General features: G+C 36.7%; 1 long non-coding RNA gene and 1 pseudogene across 4 annotated transcripts in view; one reads left to right on the forward strand and one right to left on the reverse strand.

The window, feature by feature from the left end:
- The window catches only part of LOC306662028, a 416,277-nt gene that overhangs the window by 212,397 nt on the left and 182,939 nt on the right, over positions 1-20,941 (forward strand). The window lies entirely within an intron of this gene.
- Positions 2,815-4,109, reverse strand: LOC306661559 (DCN1-like protein 2; annotated as a pseudogene). Its single transcript, XR_013766656.1, has 2 exons — positions 3,836-4,109; positions 2,815-3,696 (listed from the first exon to the last, which is right to left on the reverse strand). The product of XR_013766656.1 is annotated as a DCN1-like protein 2 (transcript).

Genomic DNA, 20,941 nt, shown 5'->3' on the forward strand with positions numbered 1-20,941 from the left:
TCTGACAATTCCTCTCAGTACCGCTGTGCCAAACTTAATGAATGAGGTTCTCAGTGGATATTTGAAATTGATTTATGGTGGCCTTTTTTGTTTTGTTTTGTTTTGTTTAAGCAATCATGGAGCAAAGTCCAGGGAGCTTCCTCTCATCGTTCATAAACATGAAAACTTCTTAACATGTATTGGAAACTGTAGAGACCCAGAGTCCAGCTTTTATTCCACTGTCTCCTAACTGTGTGACATTGGCCAAACTACCCTGCCTCTCTGAGACATGGCTTCCTTTTCTGTAAAATGAGAATAACAATGTTTGGCTTGCTCTCTTACTTATGTTAGACTCAAATGGAAATTCTTTGTAAACTCTAAAATGTTCTATTATCATAACTTCAAATTAAAAGAAGCATTTTTCTTGCTTTGCTGATCATCCAGATAAACTTAAACAATAATTTTACCTTCTTGATTTTAAAAATCACAGTTTATTTATTTATTTATTTATTTATTTTATACTGAGGATTGAACTCAGGGGTACTAGGTCACTGAGCCACATTCCCCAGCCCCATTTTGTATTTTATTTAGAGATAGGGTTTTTCTGAGTTACTTAGCACCTTGCCATTGCTGAGACTGACTTTGAATTCTCCATCCTCCTGCCTCAGCCTCCCAGGTGTGTGTGTGGGGGGGTGGGGGGTGGGAATCACAATTTTTAAGCCTACTGCTTCTGACAATTTCCTGTGAGCTGTTGACTTTGAACCACTTAAGGAGTTTTGCCCTCACATTCTGTCATGGGAGCACCATAATGTTGCCAAATTTGCAAGCAGATGTGCCCCATTTTAAATCCTGGCTCCACCTCTTACCAGGTTTTAGGCAAATTTCTTACTCCAGTTAAGCTTCAGTTTTCCTTGGATGTGAGAATGATAATACCTGCTTGATAAAAGTGTTATGAGAATTGTGAAATATGTCTCAAAAGCATCCAGCACTAAACATCAATGAATGGTAGATACTTTTCGATGGTGAGGATAATGCATAATAGGAGGGCAACTGACACTTGTTCCAGGCCATCTCCTTATTAGGGCCAATTTGAATTACTGAATCAGAGAAAGTGGAGATAGCTAAGGTCTTAGTAATTAGTAGCTAACTGTTATTAGTTATTACAAAGTTTCTACAGTCAATTTTCCAGGTCAAAGACATATAAATTAACAAATGTATTCCTTTGTTAGCAAGGATGATTTTCAAAGTGAGCAAAAATAGAAACAGAATTTTTTTCCTGACATCTTTAAAAATGAGTATGACTATGTTTTTCCTGTTTAAGTTTTAAATTTGATGTTATGATACATAGTGTTTATAATCTGTTTCATTCATAGGTAAATTTGTGGTCATTCCTTGGTAAAATTAATCTAGAGAGGAAAGTGTTAATATTTCTAAGTTATAATAAGTGGAAAGTGACATCATGAACAGAGTATCTCATTCTGATGGTCAAAGGTTATCCCTTTTCCCCCTCTGGAGATTTTCATAATGCTCAAACATTTACAAACTAACTCAATATAATTTTTTCAAATATGTGCAATATTTGCTCATTTGGAGATTTGTGATCCTCTGGCTCTTGTCCTTATTTTCAAGAGCCTCCTCTAACAGTCATTAGTGTGACAGTGACAGGGTGGGAAAGAAAACATAAAAGGTCAAAAGTAAAAACAGTCTGACATCTCATATATCAACCTTCCGATATGAGTCATCACAAGGGCTCTGTAAGAAAATACAAAAGCCCCAAAACTTTTGTGACAAATGCTGTTACTAGTTCTTGCTGTAAACCGGATATTTCACAGGGTGAGAGCGTGGCCCCTGTTCCGGGCAGATGATCCTCCCGCAGACACCCTTTCACGGAGTGAGTCCTTTCCAGACTAAATCACAGCATCTCCTGACTGAGAGGAGCAGAGGCAAGCACAGTTGGAGAAGACAGTAGTGAAGAAGCACCGCAGAGGACTGAAAGGGAAGGCAGGAGCAAATCCTCAGTGAAATGCAGCTCCTGGAGCAGCCTGCCAGGCGCCAAAAGCATGTGGACTTCAGGAAGTCTGTGGAGGAGAGGAAGGGGGATGGGAGGGAGGAGAACGGAGAGGAAGACGGAGAGAGGGAGAATGAAAGAGGAGAGAGATGGGAGAGAAAAGAGAAGAGGTTGGGGAGTTGCGGGTAGCGAAGACCATGGAAGAAGAACTGAAAAGTTCAGGACAAAAGGGACATAGTAGAACAGGAGCCAGACATGGCAATATAATCTTTAAAATAGTGTGCAGCATGGTAGCAGAGCAGAGGAATCCATAAATCTCTAGCAAACACATCATAATAGGCATAGAAGAAATAAAAAAAGGAAACCAATGGAAATAAAGAGGACCAGGAACAAACGGATTCAGAATAGCAAATCCAGATTAAAAAGTGATTGGGTGCTGGCATGGTGTCGCAGGCCTGTAATCCCAGCGTTTCAGGAGCCTGCGGCAGGAGAATTGTGAGTTCAAAGCCAACCTCAGCAATGGTGAGGTGCTAAGCAACTCAGTAAGACCCTGTCCCTAAATAAAATACAAAATAGGACTAGGGATGTGGCTCAGTGATTGAATGCCCCTAAATTCAATCCCTGATATCGCCCCCAACACATGAAAAAAAAAAAGTGATGAGGTGTGTTGTAAGAGGAGGTATCTGTGGTCACAGTTCAGGTCTCAGCTGTGAGAAGGCAATTGGAAGTAATCTTAATGCTTAATTTAAATGTTAGTTTAAATGTTATTGCTCTTTCCCATGGCACATACTTAATAATAAGCTAGTTCTTTATCTTTTTTTTTTCTTTTAAAATAAAATATATTAAAAGTATGAAACTTCCCAGGAAGGTGAAATAACATTATTAGAGGTACAACAGGCCCATGGGCTTGACACAGTTTAATCTGGCTGGAGTCACACCATACAGGCCATCACTGCAGACTGCAATGGGATCTTAAATATAAAATGGTTTTCAGATAAAACTCCAGAGAAAATGAACATCTAAGCAAGATAGACAGCAAAACTACCAGGAGGGGCAGCACTGGATTCCTAGATGACCCTTAGGCCAGGATAAACCTGAATTCCTGGCACTGAGACTGTTGTGACTTGCACAAAACTACTTCCTCCCCAGGACACAGATACTGCTTTTCACGTGTGATTACAATGTGACTGTGATACAACTTGGTGACTGCTGGTGTTCACCTGAACATGCATCAGACAGGACTCTCCTAAAGCAGCAGCTACAGCAAGCTTGCTGACTCCTGAAGCAGCAGCTGACCTCTGGGGCGCTGCCCCATGGAGCCTGCACCAGCCACTACAGCTCTGAGCAGAGGAGGGTGCCATTCCAGCTCCGGGAGGGAAGGGCAGCGTCTGAGGCTGGCAGTGAGGCACACAGCACCACCCGGCATGCCTGCAGGACGGGAGTTGGCTGTGGACTTCACCTTCAGCTGCATTTTCCACCTGCGAGCTCAGGCCGAGCATACGCCACAAAATCATCGATAAGGACAGGCCACACCCCTTCTTCTTCGTAGTTAGACATATCATCAGCAATCATGTTTCCAAAATCTAACAGAAGATTCCAAGTGTCCCTTGGAATCAATCTTTTGTGATGTTCCAGCAGGAATGTGTTCCAAAGATCTAAAAATTTAAACCTTCCAGATAACACTATATATGCAACAGCCATTTCTAAATCTAGGGGACCCTCAGGGTAAGGCTAAGATGATTATCTCGTCTTGCTCATAAGCCTACATCCTTACCACTTAGGAAGAATCCTAAGTGAGGACTACATCTTAATGATGACAAGCTCTCCCATTGGGAAATGGAGCTGAACCTAGGCCCTTCTGCCCAGGGCTTTTAGCAAAGGTAAAAAGAAGTCCTTGTACTTCACAGAGTCCTGCAGCTCTTGCTCCAGTCTGGGCAGGAGGGCTTTCAGCTTCTCAGTGCTGTCACACCCAAGCTCTGTCATGCTGTCCATGAATTCCTTCCTGCTGAATTCACACTGAGTGGCGGCCCTGAACTTCCATGCTATGACCAGCACGCTGATGCTGGCAGGGTCCAACCTCAGATCATCACAGAACTGCTGAATCCCATCAATCCCGATTCTGCCTCCATCCTGCAGATCATGCTCGCTAGTGCTGCCGCCAAGTTCTTTATCTTTGTTCAAGTTCTAGACTAAGAAGAAGTTAATAAGTACATCAAAAATAGGGAGACAGCAGAAAATTCATTTTATTGTTCTTCCTTTTTTTTGCTGCAGTGTTTTTCAAATGTAAGAAATTCTAATCGATGTTGAATTAAATTGAAGTAGACTCTTTTGAGGTTTTCCTACCTTTGGAGTCTGTGTGGCTTTTGTTATCTGGTCACTCAGCATTGGGGTTAGCTGGGGTCAGATGCTCCATGTGGGAAGCTACATAGTCCCCCCTGCCATGTGCTGTTTATGCTGATGAACACACGTGTGGCCTTCTTCCACCATGACATTGTCATTCAGCCATCAATTAGGCTTCTCCTGGGTCTTCTTTCTACATAAAGTCTCAAGATACATCCTGAGCACTACACATAAAGACTGGTAAGCTCTGTGAGTTTGTTGTTTGATTTTGTTTTAAATCATATTCTCCCCACCCCATTCTATTTATCCAACACCAAGCATCAGTTTTTTTTTTTTAATTCCCTATATCTTAGATAGAGTTCACCTGCTTGCCAAGAATAAGTTGTCAGAGCCCAGTAAACAATATCTCTATTTAGCTCCCTCTCATTAGTTGGGCTGTTCTCTATCAGTCAAAGAGGTGTCATGCTGCAAACAGATAGGCACTGCTATAAGGTTCTGTTTATACCTCTGATTGCTAAAGAGGTAGAATAGGGAAATTCAGTAGAGAGTGCTTTTAAAATCATTTACATGGGTTCTTTAAAAGCGTTTTAAGATAGACCATCAGTTGAACTAGGTGAATATTGTGTACTTATATGTTAGACAGAGTGACTCTTTACTACTGTGCTCTTTTTTGTAGAATAGGATTATTTTTGCAATAAGACATATTTATTAAGTAGTTACAATGAATAGTTAGGGGCTAAGTCATAATGATGTGAAAATGAACAGAGAAATTTAGAAGGCACCTTCCCCCTGCTTCTATGACCAAGTCAAAGAATCTACCTGTAATTTTTATATTAATATTCTGATTTTCTTCCAGTTACAGTGAATAAATTGTATATGATTCTGACACTATCTAAACAAGATTGTTTTTATTTAAGAACTTCATTTTTATTATCACCCCCCATCATAAATTTCTCCTCTGTAATTATATTTTTTAGCATCATATTTATTAGCAAATAAACATGTTATATCTTACTTTTGGAAAACCTCCTCTAGACCACTTGTTCTATTTTAAAGGTCATTGAAAGATAATTTTCAAAAAGGGTAAAAGTATGACTCTCCTGCAGATATAAGGTGAACATATGTTAAAGATTTTTACTTATTATTAATGTGAAAATCAGTAAGTTATTACACATAAAGAAGAATCCAACCATCTCACACCCAGTAGAATAGGTACCCATAACAATAACAGCAATGATAAAAACAAGCCAGAAAACAAGTGTTGGTAAGGATGTGGAGAAATTGGCACCCTTTTATACTGTTGGCGTGGATGTAAAACAACACAGCTACAGTGGAGGATAGTGTGGCAGTTCCATGCAAAAATCAGCAACAGAATTACTGTATTATCTACCAATTCTATTTCTGAGTTTATAAGAAAGAGTCAAAAGCAAGGTCTTGAGAAGATATTTGTTTACCTGTGCTCATGACAGCATTATCCACAGGAGCCAAAAGATGGAAGTGTCTACTGATAGATGAATGGATAAACAAAATATGATTTTATATGCATCTATAAAACTATATCTACATATAGATATCTACATATAGGTAGAGATAGAAATAGAGACGTTTCAGTCAGTTTTTTAGACTTCGTGACCAAAAATCTAACAAGGACAGCACTAGAGGATAAAAGTTTATTTGGGCCTCATGGTTTCAGAGGTCTCAGTCCATAGATGGCCCACTCCATTGCTCTGGACCCAACGTGAAGCAAAATACTAAGGCAGAAGGGTGTAGTGGAGGAAAGTAGCTCAGGACATGCCACCAGGAAGCAGAAAGGGGAATCTGATCACAAGGGACAATATATATACCCCAAAGGCACATCCTCGGAGACCTACCTCCTCCAACCACACCTGCCTGCAGTTACTACCCAATTGATCCATTCAAATGGATTAATGTACTGATTGGGTTAAGGCTCTCATAACCCAATCATTTCACTTCTAAACTTTCTTGCATTTTCTCACACATGAGCTTTGGGGGAACACCATAGGTCTAAACCAGAATAATAGATACACAGATATAATTCAGCCTTAAAAAGGAAAAAGTTCTGACATGTGCTACATGGATGAACACTGAGAACATTATGCTAAGGGAAATAAGCCAATCACAAAACACAAATACTTTTTGATTATATTTACATGAGATTCTTAGTCTACTGAAATTCATAGTGATAGGTAGAAGAATGGTGGTTATTATGGCTATAGGGGAGACGAGTAGGGATTTATTTTTCAATGTGCACAGAACTTCAGTTTTGAAGGTGAAAAAATTCTGGCTATGGGAAGTGGTGATGGTTGCACCATAGTGTGAAGGTACTTAACTCTACAGAAATATACACTTAAAATGGTTAAAATGATAAATTTTGTCACCTATTACAACTAACTTTAAGATGTTAAAATAGATAAAAAGAATACAGAGAACAATTTACAGATGAAAGATATTTTAATCCATGTGCAAATCAAAGCAAAAGTGGCTTCTTCCACTTTTAGAAGAGTCATTAGATTCTATGAGGGGCAGAAGTCATTGTTCATGTCCACAAAAAAGAATATTTCTGCATTGTCATCAGTTATGTATAGGACACAGAATTGTAAACTAACCCCACAGAATTAGAATCAGATAGCCTAGAACAGTATGCTCTAAACAATGCACAATTTTCCATTGAAGCACAAACTTTTCTTTATAAACTCTCAAAAAGAATGGATTATGTATGCTGTCTTTCCCATTTAATGGTAGACTAAAAATAGTCACAGATTATTTGCAGCTCTTTCCATCAAGAGATGCAGTCTATTTACCCACCCCTTGAATCTGGATTGGCCTGGTCATTTGTTTTGATTAACAGCATGTGGCAGAAATAACCTTGGGCAAGCTCTGAATAGAGACCCCAGGAGGCCCTACAGCATCTACTCTTGCTATCTTGGAAAACTGCTGCTGTGTGATTAAACCTGACCTAGCCGCTGGAGAGGGAAGATAGAGTAGGACCAAGGTTCCCCACCCACCAGACTGCCAATCATCAGACATGTGGGGAAGGCTGCCCTGTGTCATCCAACTCCATCCTAGCCATCAACTGACTTGGAGAGATCTAAGAGAGCCACAGAGCAACCATCTAGCTAAAGATAAATGAAACTTTCCATCCACACAATTGTGATAAATAAAGCACTTTTAAGTCACTAAGCTTTGGGATGATCTTTTATGAAGCAAATGTTAGCTGATATACTGTATCACAAAATAGTACCTTGATTTTTTCCAGTTCTTTACACTCTTAGAGTTCAGAGATTCTATTACCTGTTCTTTTCTCATATCCAACATCCAGCCTATTAGTAAATGCAGCCAGCTTTTCCCTTCAAAACACATCCCAAGCATGACCATCTCCTGCTTCATTGGCTTGTTTTAAGAATTTTGCTAATGAAAAATGAATACAAAAACTTTTTAGAATCAGAAACAGAAATCTCTTATATTTATAATGCTTATAGCATTGCACTGTATTTATTTGTTTAAATGACTGAGTATTTTGAGGGCAGCAATCACTTTATCATTCAATCATACCACACATAATTGCTGTACTGTGCAGTATTATGCTAGGTTTATAGTAGGCTCTCAAGGAAATCTTTACTAAATGAATGAATGGTTTAGCATAATGAAAGATGACTAGATAGCAATGAAAATTCTCATTAAGATGTTTTTCATTTTCTAGGCATTGATCTTTCTAAAACCAGTGTCACCATATCCCTTAGAAAGCCTCCACATACCTTTACACATATCCTTGTGTCCCTGTGTGACTTACAGTGGTTTTGAGTGTGTTTCTCTCCTGCTCAGAGCGTACACTCCTTGAAGGGTTCATGCTTTTATCTCCTATGTCACCAAGTGTTATTGACACCATACACAGAGAAGGTGTTAATACTTAGTTCTTGGCTATCACTAAATTTAGCTCTTTAAACTCACTACCAATGTGGAAAGCATTATTGAAAGGAGCAAAAGTATTTTTCAAAGACTTGAATGCCCGTATTAGAAATATGAAACACAGTCAAATACATGTATGTATACATGCAATAAAACAAGCAAACCAACCAACAAAACCCCCAAAAGCAAAAAAACAAAAAAACAAAACAAAATTAAAAAAAAAAACAAAAACAAAAACAATATTTTTTAACCAGGGAAAAATAATCTTTTAGAGCACTATGCTTTTTTTAGAAAACATGCCAAATACATGTTCTTGATTAGTGTGTTTTGTCTTCTTATCTTGTTTTATCTCCAGAAATGATATTAGTGTTAGAACTCATTTCACTAATATTAAAGTCTGTTAGATTTCTATGCTTTTCTGAAATATCTAGGAAATTTTGAAAATCAAATATGAAATAGAATCTACTCTTTGTAAAACATGACTCCCTCTTCCTGAGAAAAATGAGTATAAAAGAAACTTATTTTTCAAACTGGAGATTGAATCCAGGGGCACTTTACACTGAATTGCAACCCCAGTCCTTTTAATTTAATTTTATGTATTTCAAAATAGGATCTTATTAAGTTAACTAGGGTCTTGCTAATTTGCTGAGGCTGGTCTTGAACTTGCAATCCTCCTGATCAGCCTCCAGAGTCACTGGAATTACAGGCATGTACCATGGTGTCCAGCAGTATAAAAATTCTTTAAAAAAGTCTGGTCAATTCCAAACTTTCTTTTGATGGAAATGGAAACACATGAACTATATATTATTGAGTGCATCATTAACTTTAGAATATAGTTTCCTAAAATTATGAAGCATAATTTTGATTGTCCTGGAAACGAAACATCAGTTGTTTAACTGTGAGCTTCTCGTGCACCACAGTGTCTGGAGAACTGGAATTCCCACTTGACTCTCTGTACCCCTGGAAGCCTCCAGAGGTCGGCCAGGGACTCTCCCAACACTGACAAATTAGGTAATCAGTATTGTGCTCCTCAACTTCCAAGTGGACTTTCTGCTGTAATTCATGAAGAACCTGTGACTGCAGTGAGAGAATAGAAGCTTTATCCTACCCTCCCCATTCACAACCTCCTCCTTTCTTCTCACACTCCTCAATTAGTACATTGTCCCAGGGTATGAAATTCAACTGACCAACAGAGGAACATTAGGCTTGCTGGAGTTGTTCTTCACAAAATAGGTGACTCTTGTAACTAGAGGACAAATCCTTTTGCAAGATATGGCAGTTTCTAGTTCTTTGCTTTAAAAAGCAAACAAACAAACAAACAAAATGAAGGAACTCCTGCTCAAATCGTTCAGTGGTTGATCTACATGAGTCTTGTCATCTAACTCAGTTGAAAGTCTTGGAATTGCTCTCCCAAAAGTGCTTCTGTTACCAATGCCTATGTGAACAAATGTCTCAGTGATTACATGAATAAAAATAAAGAATAGGAATAAAATTGATTCTGAATCCTATCTTTTCTAACTGTAAGACATTTATATTCACAGGTATATGAACTCATCTTTTAGAAACTACCACCTAGGGTGGGGGATGTAGCTCAGTTGGTAGAGTGCTTGTGTCACATGTACAAGGCACTGGGTTCAATCCCCAGCACTACAAAACAAACAAACAAACAAAAAAAACTACCACCTATTGGAATAAGAGATGCTTTCCAATAGAATTTAATTTTGAGATTTAAAAACATATCTAATTTGTCATTTATTTTCATTGAGCAATATTAAAAAAAACTACAATAACTCAATTCAAAAAATTTTAAATTTTTTGGTCAGAGGATTTAAAGTATTAAATTTAATATATATACATAATAATATAAATAAAAATAATTTGAAGCTTAAACTATATTACATAGAATTAAATTTAGTGGGAGATGAATAGCAATATTAAGAACTAATTTGATAACCCAATCAATAAATGGGCAAAGAAACTGAAAAGGCACTTCACAGAAGAAATATGATCAGTCAACAAATATGTGAAAAAATGTTCAACAAATCTAGCAGTTAGAGAAATGTAAATTAAAACTACACTGAGATTTCATCTCGCCCCAGTCAGAATGGCAATTATCAAGAATACAAGTAACAATAAATGTTGGCAAGGATGTAGGGAAAAAGATTCACTCATACATTGTTGATGGGACTGCAAATTGGTGTAACCAGTCACTAAAGCAGTATGGAGATTCCTCAGAAAACTTGGAATGCAACCACCATTTGACCCAGATATCCCACTCTTCAGTATATACCGAAAGGGCTTAAAATCAGCCTACTGTAGTGAAGCAGACACATCAGTGTTTATAGCAGCTCAATTCACAATAGCTAAGCTATGGAATCAACTGAGGTGCCCTTCAACAGATGTATGGATAAAGGAAATGTGGTATATATACACAATGGAATACAACTCCACCATAAAGAGAAATGAAATTATGACATTTGCAGGTAAATGAATGGAACTGGAAACTCTCATGGTAAGTGAAATAAGCCAGTCCTCCCAAACCAAGGCCAAATGTGCTCTCAGATATGCAGATTCTAACTCACAATGCTGGGGATTGGGGGTAGGGAAGAAGGGAAGTATCTTGGATTAGACAAAGGGGAATGGAGGAAAAGGAGGGGGATGGGACTAGGAAAGATAGTAGAATGAATCGGACATTACTTTCTATGTTTATTTATGAATAGACCACTGTGAAACTCCACATCATGTACAACCACAAGAATGGGAAGTTGTACTCCATCTATGTATAATATGTCAAAATATATTCTACTGTCGTGTATAACTAAAAAGAAAAAATTAAAAAAGAACTAATTTGGGAACAAAACGAATAATGATTTACTTCTGACTCTTACAAGTTTTTCCATGTATTTTAAAAATAGACAATAAGTACCAAATTGCTATGAAATAATTCAGAAGATTAAAAGGAATCAGTTTTGTGGATACAACAAATGTTTTAGGTCTCCAATAAATATCTGAGAGGTCCTCAGGGCAAGGACTGCATCTTACTCAACTATGTGTCATGCCTAGGAAAGGGTCTGATGCGAATAGTAAAGCATTTAAAAATGTCTCATTGCAGGCATCATTGGTTTCTTTCTGCTCATGTCTGATCTGCCTGATGGAGCTGAACAACCACAGCAGAGAATACTGTCCTCCCCTGGCTCATTTTGACTCTTTTACCTTCAGTTCTAGAACGTGGATCTAGTGTGAACCTTGTTAACTAATTTTATATTTATTTATTTATTTTTCCAATGGCATTATTTGCAAAGTTATGTAGAAAACAAAACAAACACGCTTGGTTTAAATGCTTGCTGAATAGGGGAAATGAATAAATAAAAATGAATATACAAATGAGTAAAACACAAGAACCTTTAAAGGATTCATTAAAAATGATATTTTCATAATTCAGCTTTAAGGTAATTTATGAAACAGAAGCCACTTCAGAACCAATGTTGTTTAGATTCTGTGGTTTGATCTTGTGTATTTTCCATCATATCTTGTCTATTGCAAAGATTATCAGAAAAATCTAGATCATGCAACTTTGATTAAATTTTTAAAATTAACATAATTGGTGTATTAGGTTTCTCTGGAGGAACAGAACCATTCCTTTCTCTCTCTCTCTCTGTATATATATAATATATATATATATCTGCATACATATACATATATGTGTATATATATATATCATATATATAATTGTAAAAAGGGAATTTATTCGACTAACTTACAAGATCAGAAACTGAATGGTCCACAATGGCCATCTGCAGACTGGAGAGTTGGAGGAATCAGTAGATACTCAGTTCAAGAAACCAGAGTCTCAGAAGAAGAAGGGCCAATGATGCAGTCCTAGTGAGAGATTGGAGACCTGGAAACTTCCTGGAGAGTTGCTGGTCAGAGTCCAAGTGATGGAGCTGGAGTTGGAGTTCAATATACTCAGGGGATGACAGTACCAATCCCAGCCCTCACTGGAGAAGAATGGAGCTCATGTCTGCAGTTGGATTCCTCCTCCTTCCCCCTGTTCTTCCATCCAGGTTCCCAGCCTATTGAACAGTGCTACCCACATTCAGGGTTGTCTTCCCCCTCAGTTTGCTGTTCCATATGCCAATCATCTCTGGAAATACCCTCACAGACATACCTTTTTTTGTTTGTTTTGTGGTGCTGGGGATTGAACCCAGGGACATTGCACATACAAGGCAAGCACTCTACCAACTGAACTATATTCCCAGCCCACAGACACAACTTTAAGAGAAATGTCTCTTAAACTTAGGCATCTTTTAATCTAATCAAGTTGACAATCATCACAATCGGAGAAGAGAGAGATGCTGAGTCTACAAAATGAAGTTAAATATTTTTCTCTTTCAACTAGGAAAAAAATTTCAACATCTACAACAAAAATCATCACATATGGATAGGAAGGTGAAAATAATCACTAGTTTATATATTCTAATATAGTGACTGGTTGAAATTATGTTTGCTAAAGTTTGTATTTTCTGCATAGCAGAAAACTATTTACATTTAAAAAAAATTATTTTTTATTTTTTATTTTTTTGGTACCAAGGATTTAACCCCAGAGCACTTAACCACTGAGGTACATCCCCAGTCCTTTTTTATAATACATATATTTTTGAGTTGTAAATAGATACAATATCTTGTATGTATTTATTTTTATGTGGTGCCGAGGATTGAACCCAGTGTCTCACATGTGTGAGGCAAGCACTCTACCATAGCCCCAGCCCTATTTACATTTTTATAATAAATACTTTTACTTACTACCAAAATACCAATATTGATTTGGAAAACAATTCCAATTTCTTTAAGTTGTAGTATATGTAATATTCAAAGAAATGAGTCTAAATCTCTTGTAGCAATCAGAGAAATCAAAACTCATTTAATCACATGAAGCTCTTATTTGCTTTAATATTTTGCAACTATTTAGACAATAAATGGAAAAAGAATTGATAAGATAATCAAAATTAGTCAATTTTCTTTGTTAAACAGTAATATACAGAATGATTTACAAAACATTGAGAGCTAATTAAAAATAAATATTTAAGCAGAAATTTAAAATGTTTAATGGAGAAACTACTTATAAAATGGTTGTAATAAAATTTATAATCTCTTGGCAATCTGAGGACAAGGACCTCAATCAAGTATCTTTTTGATACAAAGGAAAAGGAAATATTGGCCTTTGGTACTTCATATACATTCATGTAAAACTAGAGCTTCTTAAAATGTTGATCACCAAGATGTAGAGAATAGAACAGTGATACCAAAGTCTGGGAAGGGTGTGGGAGGGAGAGATGGAGAGAGAATGGGCAATGGGTACAGGATACAGCTAGATAGGAGGATTAACTCCAAGTTTCTGTAGCCCAGTAGGATAACTATGGTTGACAACATTCCAATGAATATCTGAAAATAATAGGATTTTGAATGTTTCTAGTGAAAAAAATTATAAATTATAAATATCGGAGGTAGTAAATATGCCAATTATCTTGCTCTGATTATTGCAGATTGTGCATGTGTATTAAAATGTCATACTAGGTGGGGTGCAGCAGTACATACCTTCAATCTCAGAAACTCAGGAAATTGAAGCAGAAGGATCACAATTTTGAGACTATCCTGGGCAATTTAGTAAGAACCTGTCACAAAGGAAAAATAAAAAAGGACTCGGTGTATAGATCAGTGGAAGAATGCCCCTGCAATGAATACCCAATACCAAAAAAAATTTTTAAAGTTACACTATACCCTATAAATAAGCATAATCACTATGTGTCAAGTGTGTGTATACATGTATATATGCTTATATATGCTAATATATATGTGCTAAGTACATATATATACATATATATATGCTAAGTACTTATATATATATATATATATGCTAATATCTTTCATCAGTGGAAGATTTTATTTTTGTACATTCCATTGGGAACAAAGGTGTTTGCAGCCCTTAGTTATTTGTATTAAAGATGGTTTGTGAAATGATGTTCAATGAAATGGTGTCGATTGCTGAACTTGGAGGTTCTTGAAAAATTGTTAGTGGGTAATGTTTTCAGCATTCTTAAATTCCTTTCCGAATGACTCTCCTCAAGCTAAGCATGACAATGCTCTCTCCTCTCACAAACTCCTCCCCTGTAGTTGATTTTCGGTTAGATATTAAGGTGAGAAATCTGAATATTTAAAATTCATCAGGGTGTCTACCCCATAGAAAGGTATTTCAGCCTGGAAGCCATGGATGCCTTTAGTGAATCCATGAAACTTCACAATTTTCTATTAATTTTGTGGAATTGATCAATAACTTTCATTAAATTTTATAATGAAATTATTTTAAAAATCATGTATCTAAACTGTTGCTTTTATGTATTTCATCTTTTAAATTGGCTTTGTTGAGCTATAATGTTTAAAATTATCCCATTTTCATTTGCAAATAAATGGATGGAATTGGTGAAATAAGCCAATCCCCAAAAACCAAAGGCTTTCCCTGATAAGTGGATGATGATATATAATGGGGGTTGGGGGTCTGGGGAGTGAGAGAAGAATGGAGAAGGAAATGTAGAAGGAAATGAGAGGGAAGGGGTATAAAAAATGGTTGAATGAGACAGACATCATTACCCTAGGTACATGTATGATTACACAAATTGTATGAATCTACATTGTGTACAACCATAGAAATGAAATGATGTGCCCCATTTGTGTACAATGAATCAGAAGGCAGTCTGTAAAAAATAAATAATTTTTAAAAATATAAATAATAAATAAAATAGTTGTTTTGAAACTTTAAAAAAATTATCCCATTTTAAGGGTATAGTTCAATGAGTTTTGACTAGTGTATACTCATGTAACTACTACCAAAATGAGACTGAACATTCATATCACTCCAAATCTCCTTCATGCCCCTTTATAGTCAATCTCTTCTCTCACCTCCAGTTCTGATAACCAATGATCAATCATCTGCTCTCTCATGCTATAGTTTTGCCTTTTGAAAATGATTATATAAATGGAATCCTATCAAGTGTAGTCTTTTGTGTTTGGTTTATTTCACTTAGTGCTTTGGAGATTTGTCTGTATTGTTGCACATATTTGTAGTTTGTTTCTTTTTATTGCTGCATAGTATTCTGTTGCATAGATATTTATTTATTGATGAGCTTCTGAATTTTTCCCATTTGTAGCTTTATAAATAAAGCTGCTGTAAATATTCATATACAAGTCTTTGCAGGGACACATTTTTATTTTTATTAAGTAGAACTGCTACATAGGAAAGAGTGCATGTTTAACTTTATAAGAAACTATTAAATAACTTTTCTTTGTATGTGCGTGTGTGTGTGCGTGTGTGTGTATGTGTGTATATTTTAAGGGTATTTCTTAGACCAAGAGAATCTTTTTTTTTTTTTTTTAGAAGCAAATAAATATGTGTGTAAGAATGTATGATAGAGAACTTTTGAGGAGGAAAACTTCACGTTAGTTAGCAAATTTCCTCTACTAGGTCAAGATCTAAGCGAACACACAAATGTAGACCACAAGAACCTGCTCTTCAACCACAAGTGCCAACAGAATTTTGAAGTGTTGCTAACATGCCTTAAAGAGAATTAATGAGATTCCATGTATGCAATGTAACCATTTAGGACTACTGAAGCAATATAAGGGATCTAGTTATGTAAGATTTGGTTAGGCATACCAGAACATTGGAAAGAAATGTGAATTTTATCATTCAAGAAAATATCATTTTCTTGTAAACTGTAATCCTTATTTTTTTGTAGCCAGAAATGTATATGCCTTCATTCAAAATTTGGCAAAAAGAACTGAAGACATTGTAGGAAATTTTAGCAAACATTTCAGCCATCAGGTAAAAGATACTTGTGCTGAAATAATTGCCCACTTGGTTGTTTTTCTAAGGTATTTTCTAGTGCATATTAGATGTTTAAGAAGACTTTTATGATGAAGTGTTTGAGAAGCTGCTGATTTTATTTTCATATTTGTTGGACCCAAGTCTTCTTACTAAATCTCTAACATAAACAACCTTTGGTTACCTCATATAACATTTCAAAATGTGATTACGACAAAGGCATATGTACTGGGATTTATTTCTGGATTTTTCAAGTAGTAAAGGGTAGTGGAACTCTTCAATCCATAGAGTATTTTTTCTCTGCATGATGACCCATCTTCTTACCCCCTGTATTGCCTTTACTATTAAACAGTACCAAAGGGCTAGCAGGCTATAGAAAATAATATTCATGATATTTTTAGGTCCATTCATGGGGTTTTCCTGTGATGGATTTGCCCCTAATTTTGTTTTTTAAAATTCCAAGTATCTTCATTTTATGCCTGATAAGTGGATGACTGACAGATGGGAATCACCAGCAGGAAAATGAAGTGTTTTATCCATGCCAATCACTGCTAAAGCCCACATGTTATGCTTTCGATCTGAAATGTACCCTCCTAAAAGGACATGAATTGAAATCATAGTCCCCAATGTGGCAAGGTTCAGAGGTGGGGCAATGATTGGATTGTGAGCACTGTAACTTCATCAGTGAATTAATCCATTTGATGGATTAATAATTAGAATGAACAACTAGGTGGTAAATGGAGGCAAGTAGGCATGGTTGGAGGAAGTAGGTGACAGGGGTGTGCCCTTGGGGAGTTTATCTTTTCCAGGGCCCTCTTCCCTCCCCTCCCCTCCCCTCCCCTTCCCTTCCCTTTGCTTCCCTTCCCTTCTCCTTTACCCCTTCCCAGCAGCCATAAACTAAGTAACCGTCCTTCACCATACCCTTCTGCTATGATATTTCTGCCTTAGGGTCAGTTGACCATAGACTGTGTAATATAAAGCCGATACTCCGCCTCCCAACCACTTGTCAATCTGCGCTCTGCCCGCCTCTTACTTTACAGGAATTTCGGCTTATGCTGCTGCCATTTTCCCGCTTCCCAGTTATGTTCTAACATGCTAAATAGCTATTGGTTCATCAGTCAGCTTGCAAGTATTCTCCTCCGCTATTGGTTCCTTCCAGCCCTGGAGATTCCAATATCTGGGAGAAGCGCACACGCCCTCTTTCTCTTTTTTCCTTTCTTTTCACGCTGGAGCGGAGGTGTTAGTCGTCTGTATGATAAAGTCTCTTGTGTGAGACCTCGTGTCCATGGTGCATTTTTCTGGGAGCTATTGGCGAGCCCCAACTGAGATGAGGGAGCCAGCGGCAGTTCAGCGGGAGTGCGCAGCATGGGCTAGAATCGCAGCGGGTCCCAAGCTGCCTTAAGACTGAATCCTCTCAAACCAAGAACCAAAATAACTCTTTCCTACTCTAAGTTGTTGTCAGGTATTTTGATCATTGCGATGAAAACTAACATCCTCTCCCTAAGGACATATGGGGGTCTGAAACAGGGGGCCCCTTCTTTGCTTCTTGACTTAGTACTGTAATGTGGGTCATAGCTTTCTGTGTTAAGATGAGAAGTTGTGTCTCTAAGGCTCTCCTTCACCTTCATCCAGTTATCACTTATTGTACAGGTGTCATCTAAAGCCTATTACCACACACACACACACACACACACACACACACACACACACATACACAGAAAACCATTTAAGAGACTGACTGAGGCTTGAGGTTCCCTTAGGAATAGGGGTAGTCATAATGTGCACATAAATTGAGTTATTATATTATTAGCTAAGTTAATATGTTCCTTGATAACATAAAAACAAAACCTAAGTGGTAGCCATGTGATTATTAGAAATATCATGTGACTATGGCTGTTGGAAAAAATATATGAAAGATATATTTCACTAGGAGGCAACAGAATGGAAGCTCTTTGATAAGAAATTTCCCTCATTAGCCATAGAAGTAAGATTTTTTTTTTTTAATAAAGGAGGTTACAGAGGGATAGTGGTCTATAAACAATGCATACTTTTAGGACCACATAATGTTTTATTGATTGAATTCCATATAGGGATTTGTGGGAACTATGGTTTACACTCCTTTTAAAGTCCTTCACCCTTTTTTGTAGGTCTCTTGATCTTCCCCTGCACACATTTGCTGTTGCACAAATGCCAAAACAATAGACTTCTTTGAGTTTAAAGCCAAGGTCAGATAGTCACTCTCTGATTCCACCTCTCTTGCTTTATCTTTGTGTGAAAGGATGTAGTCCAAAAAGATGCTGTTCAGTGTCTGTGAATTCTGAGATGTCTGTCAAGTGTTTTCTAGGTTCATACATATGCACCTTATTTTCCTTCCTCATTGTTTGTGCTTCATCATCCAGGGTTTTTAAGTTTTTACTTTCTGTAGCTTATTCTATAAAGAACAAGAGTTCCAAGAGTTCTCTTTCTCCTCCCCCAGGTCTACCATTGTCTAATCACATTGATTATGCTCTTCTTAACTACACATGCTTCCTTGGAGATCCTGGTCTGTCACTCTTCCTGTGCTCCTTCTTCCTTGGACATTGCTGGTCTAATGGAAGATTAGGAGCAAAAGGAAAAATGAAAAAGATTAGCCTTGCAGGCATTGCAGAAGTAAAGGATGGTTAGCATAGTAAATGCATGTAGTTAAGGCTTCTGAAAAGGTCTCCTGAATGATGTCATATTTCATTTGCCAAACTAAGAAGCAACAGAATGGAAACTCTTTGATGTTAAGAGATTTCCCTTGTTAACCATAGAACTAAGGATTTTTCTGTTAAATAAAGGCAGTTAACAAAAGGACAGTGGTCTATAAACCATGTGTACTTTTAGGACCATATAATTGCTATTGATTGACTTCTGTGTAGGGTTTTGTTGGAACCATAGTTTATATTCCTTTTAAAGTCTTTTATGATTGGGATATCAATGGAACAAATGGGACAGTTTTCAGAATTTCATCATTTACTTAGGTAAAAGATGGGGCCAAGTCCCCTAAAAGATTGGGGAAGGCTGGGTATTAGTGAATTGTACTCCACGTAAAAGGAAGAATTGGCAAATAACATCTGTGCTATTTTTTTTTTTTTTTAATAGGCTGGCATATACAGTTGTGCAGATTTTGCGTTGTATAGTTGTAGGGGCATTCTTCCCATTTGTAGTTGTCACGAGCATCTATGTTTATAATGGCAATTTTTTAGCAAATGTTGGCACATTTTCTAGAGAAAGTGTCAGATTCTTCTGGTTTTTGCAAAGATGCTTTTAGGTTAGTTAAAATATTGTCTGAGTATCAGTAGAGAATCCTACTACTATCACATACTTGTCTTGTGGACCTTGCACAAAATACAATATTACTGAACATCAGACTTCTCAGATGCAAAAGGTTTAATAATACATCTTAAATGTAAAAGTGGTTGTATGAAATTACATATGGAAAGTTTTTCTTCTCACAGCTGTAAAGGCAAGTATTATTATTATAAGTAACGTTCCATTCTGATGATTTAGGTGAGTGAACTGATACTCTTTCATGCTGACTTTATAAAATTTTTTAAAATGTGAGTTGTTATTTGCATACAACTACTAATTGAAATCTGATGAAAACTACAAGTGGTGGTTTATAAAAGAATTTTTCCAATATGAATTTTTAATTTTCATTGTGAGCTATTGAATTTCAAAATGTGATTATTGAATCCATGCCTGAGTTTCTAGTATGTTCTTTATTCAGCTAACTAAAAATGTTATATAGTAGTTAAATGTTACTTATTTAAAAATGTGCTTTTGAATGAAAATTATTGTGGTTATTTATTTAGTGTCTTTAGTATGCAGGGCATTTTTATGTAGTCTATAGAAATTAATTTTTCCCTAAACTCGGCAAGTTTCATTACTGCCGTCTACCATCTATAAAAGAACACTCAGTTCAGCAAAGGAAACAATTTCTTCTGTGATTCCAGCCTACCCAGTCCTGATGGCATTTGCATATCAATTCACCTCAAACCTGGACCACACATGATTTGGCCAGTTGGAATGTGAACCCAACTGAGATAAATCAAATTGAATCTCTTGATAATTTAAACTTGGAGTCCCAGAGATTGAGTTAGCAGTGGACCTTATGCCTGTTAAAGAGAATTACAGACAGAAAACTAAGCTCACTTGAAAGTCGTTCTTAAATAAAATAACCACATTGCAGAAGATATACTTAAAAAGCAAAGAAATTGCTGGTGGTGGGGAAAAAATTGCCTTTTTTAAGCATTTTTCATTTTTTTGCCAGGCCTAAATATACTTTCTGTATTCAGCAATAATGAGATCACCTTGTATATCCATCTTCTGGAATTCCCCCTTTATTTGAGATGGTTTGAGTAAATTTGTATTACTTTCAATTGAAGGGTCCTAAGATGCTTGTCTTGCACCAAGGAAGATTTAAAGTATTTGTTTACTGAAAAACAAACAAAAAAAAGTTTTTTTGGTGAGCAATGATCCTTCTAATGAAATGCACATGCACTCATACACACTCCTTTCTAGAGACCTTCCAGAAGATGAGATGAAACTCAGTTAAAACCTTTCCAGGGGCTTCTGGTTCTTCCCATCATGAAATATGAAAGAACACTTTTTAATCATTTCAAATGCTTAATTGTGATTCCTTTTGTATAAGGGACTAGGGAATAGGATGACAATATACACATTTGTTTGAAATCACTGTGAAGTCTTGGGTGGCCACAGGTATAAGGCATGTTATTAAGGCTCATAATTTTGCTGAGTAGGAAAACTAATGCAATGTCTTTTTTTTT

The sequence above is a fragment of the Sciurus vulgaris genome (genome assembly GCF_902686455.1).
Source record: "Sciurus vulgaris genome assembly, chromosome: 5".
NCBI classification, from domain to species: Eukaryota; Metazoa; Chordata; class Mammalia; order Rodentia; family Sciuridae; genus Sciurus; species Sciurus vulgaris.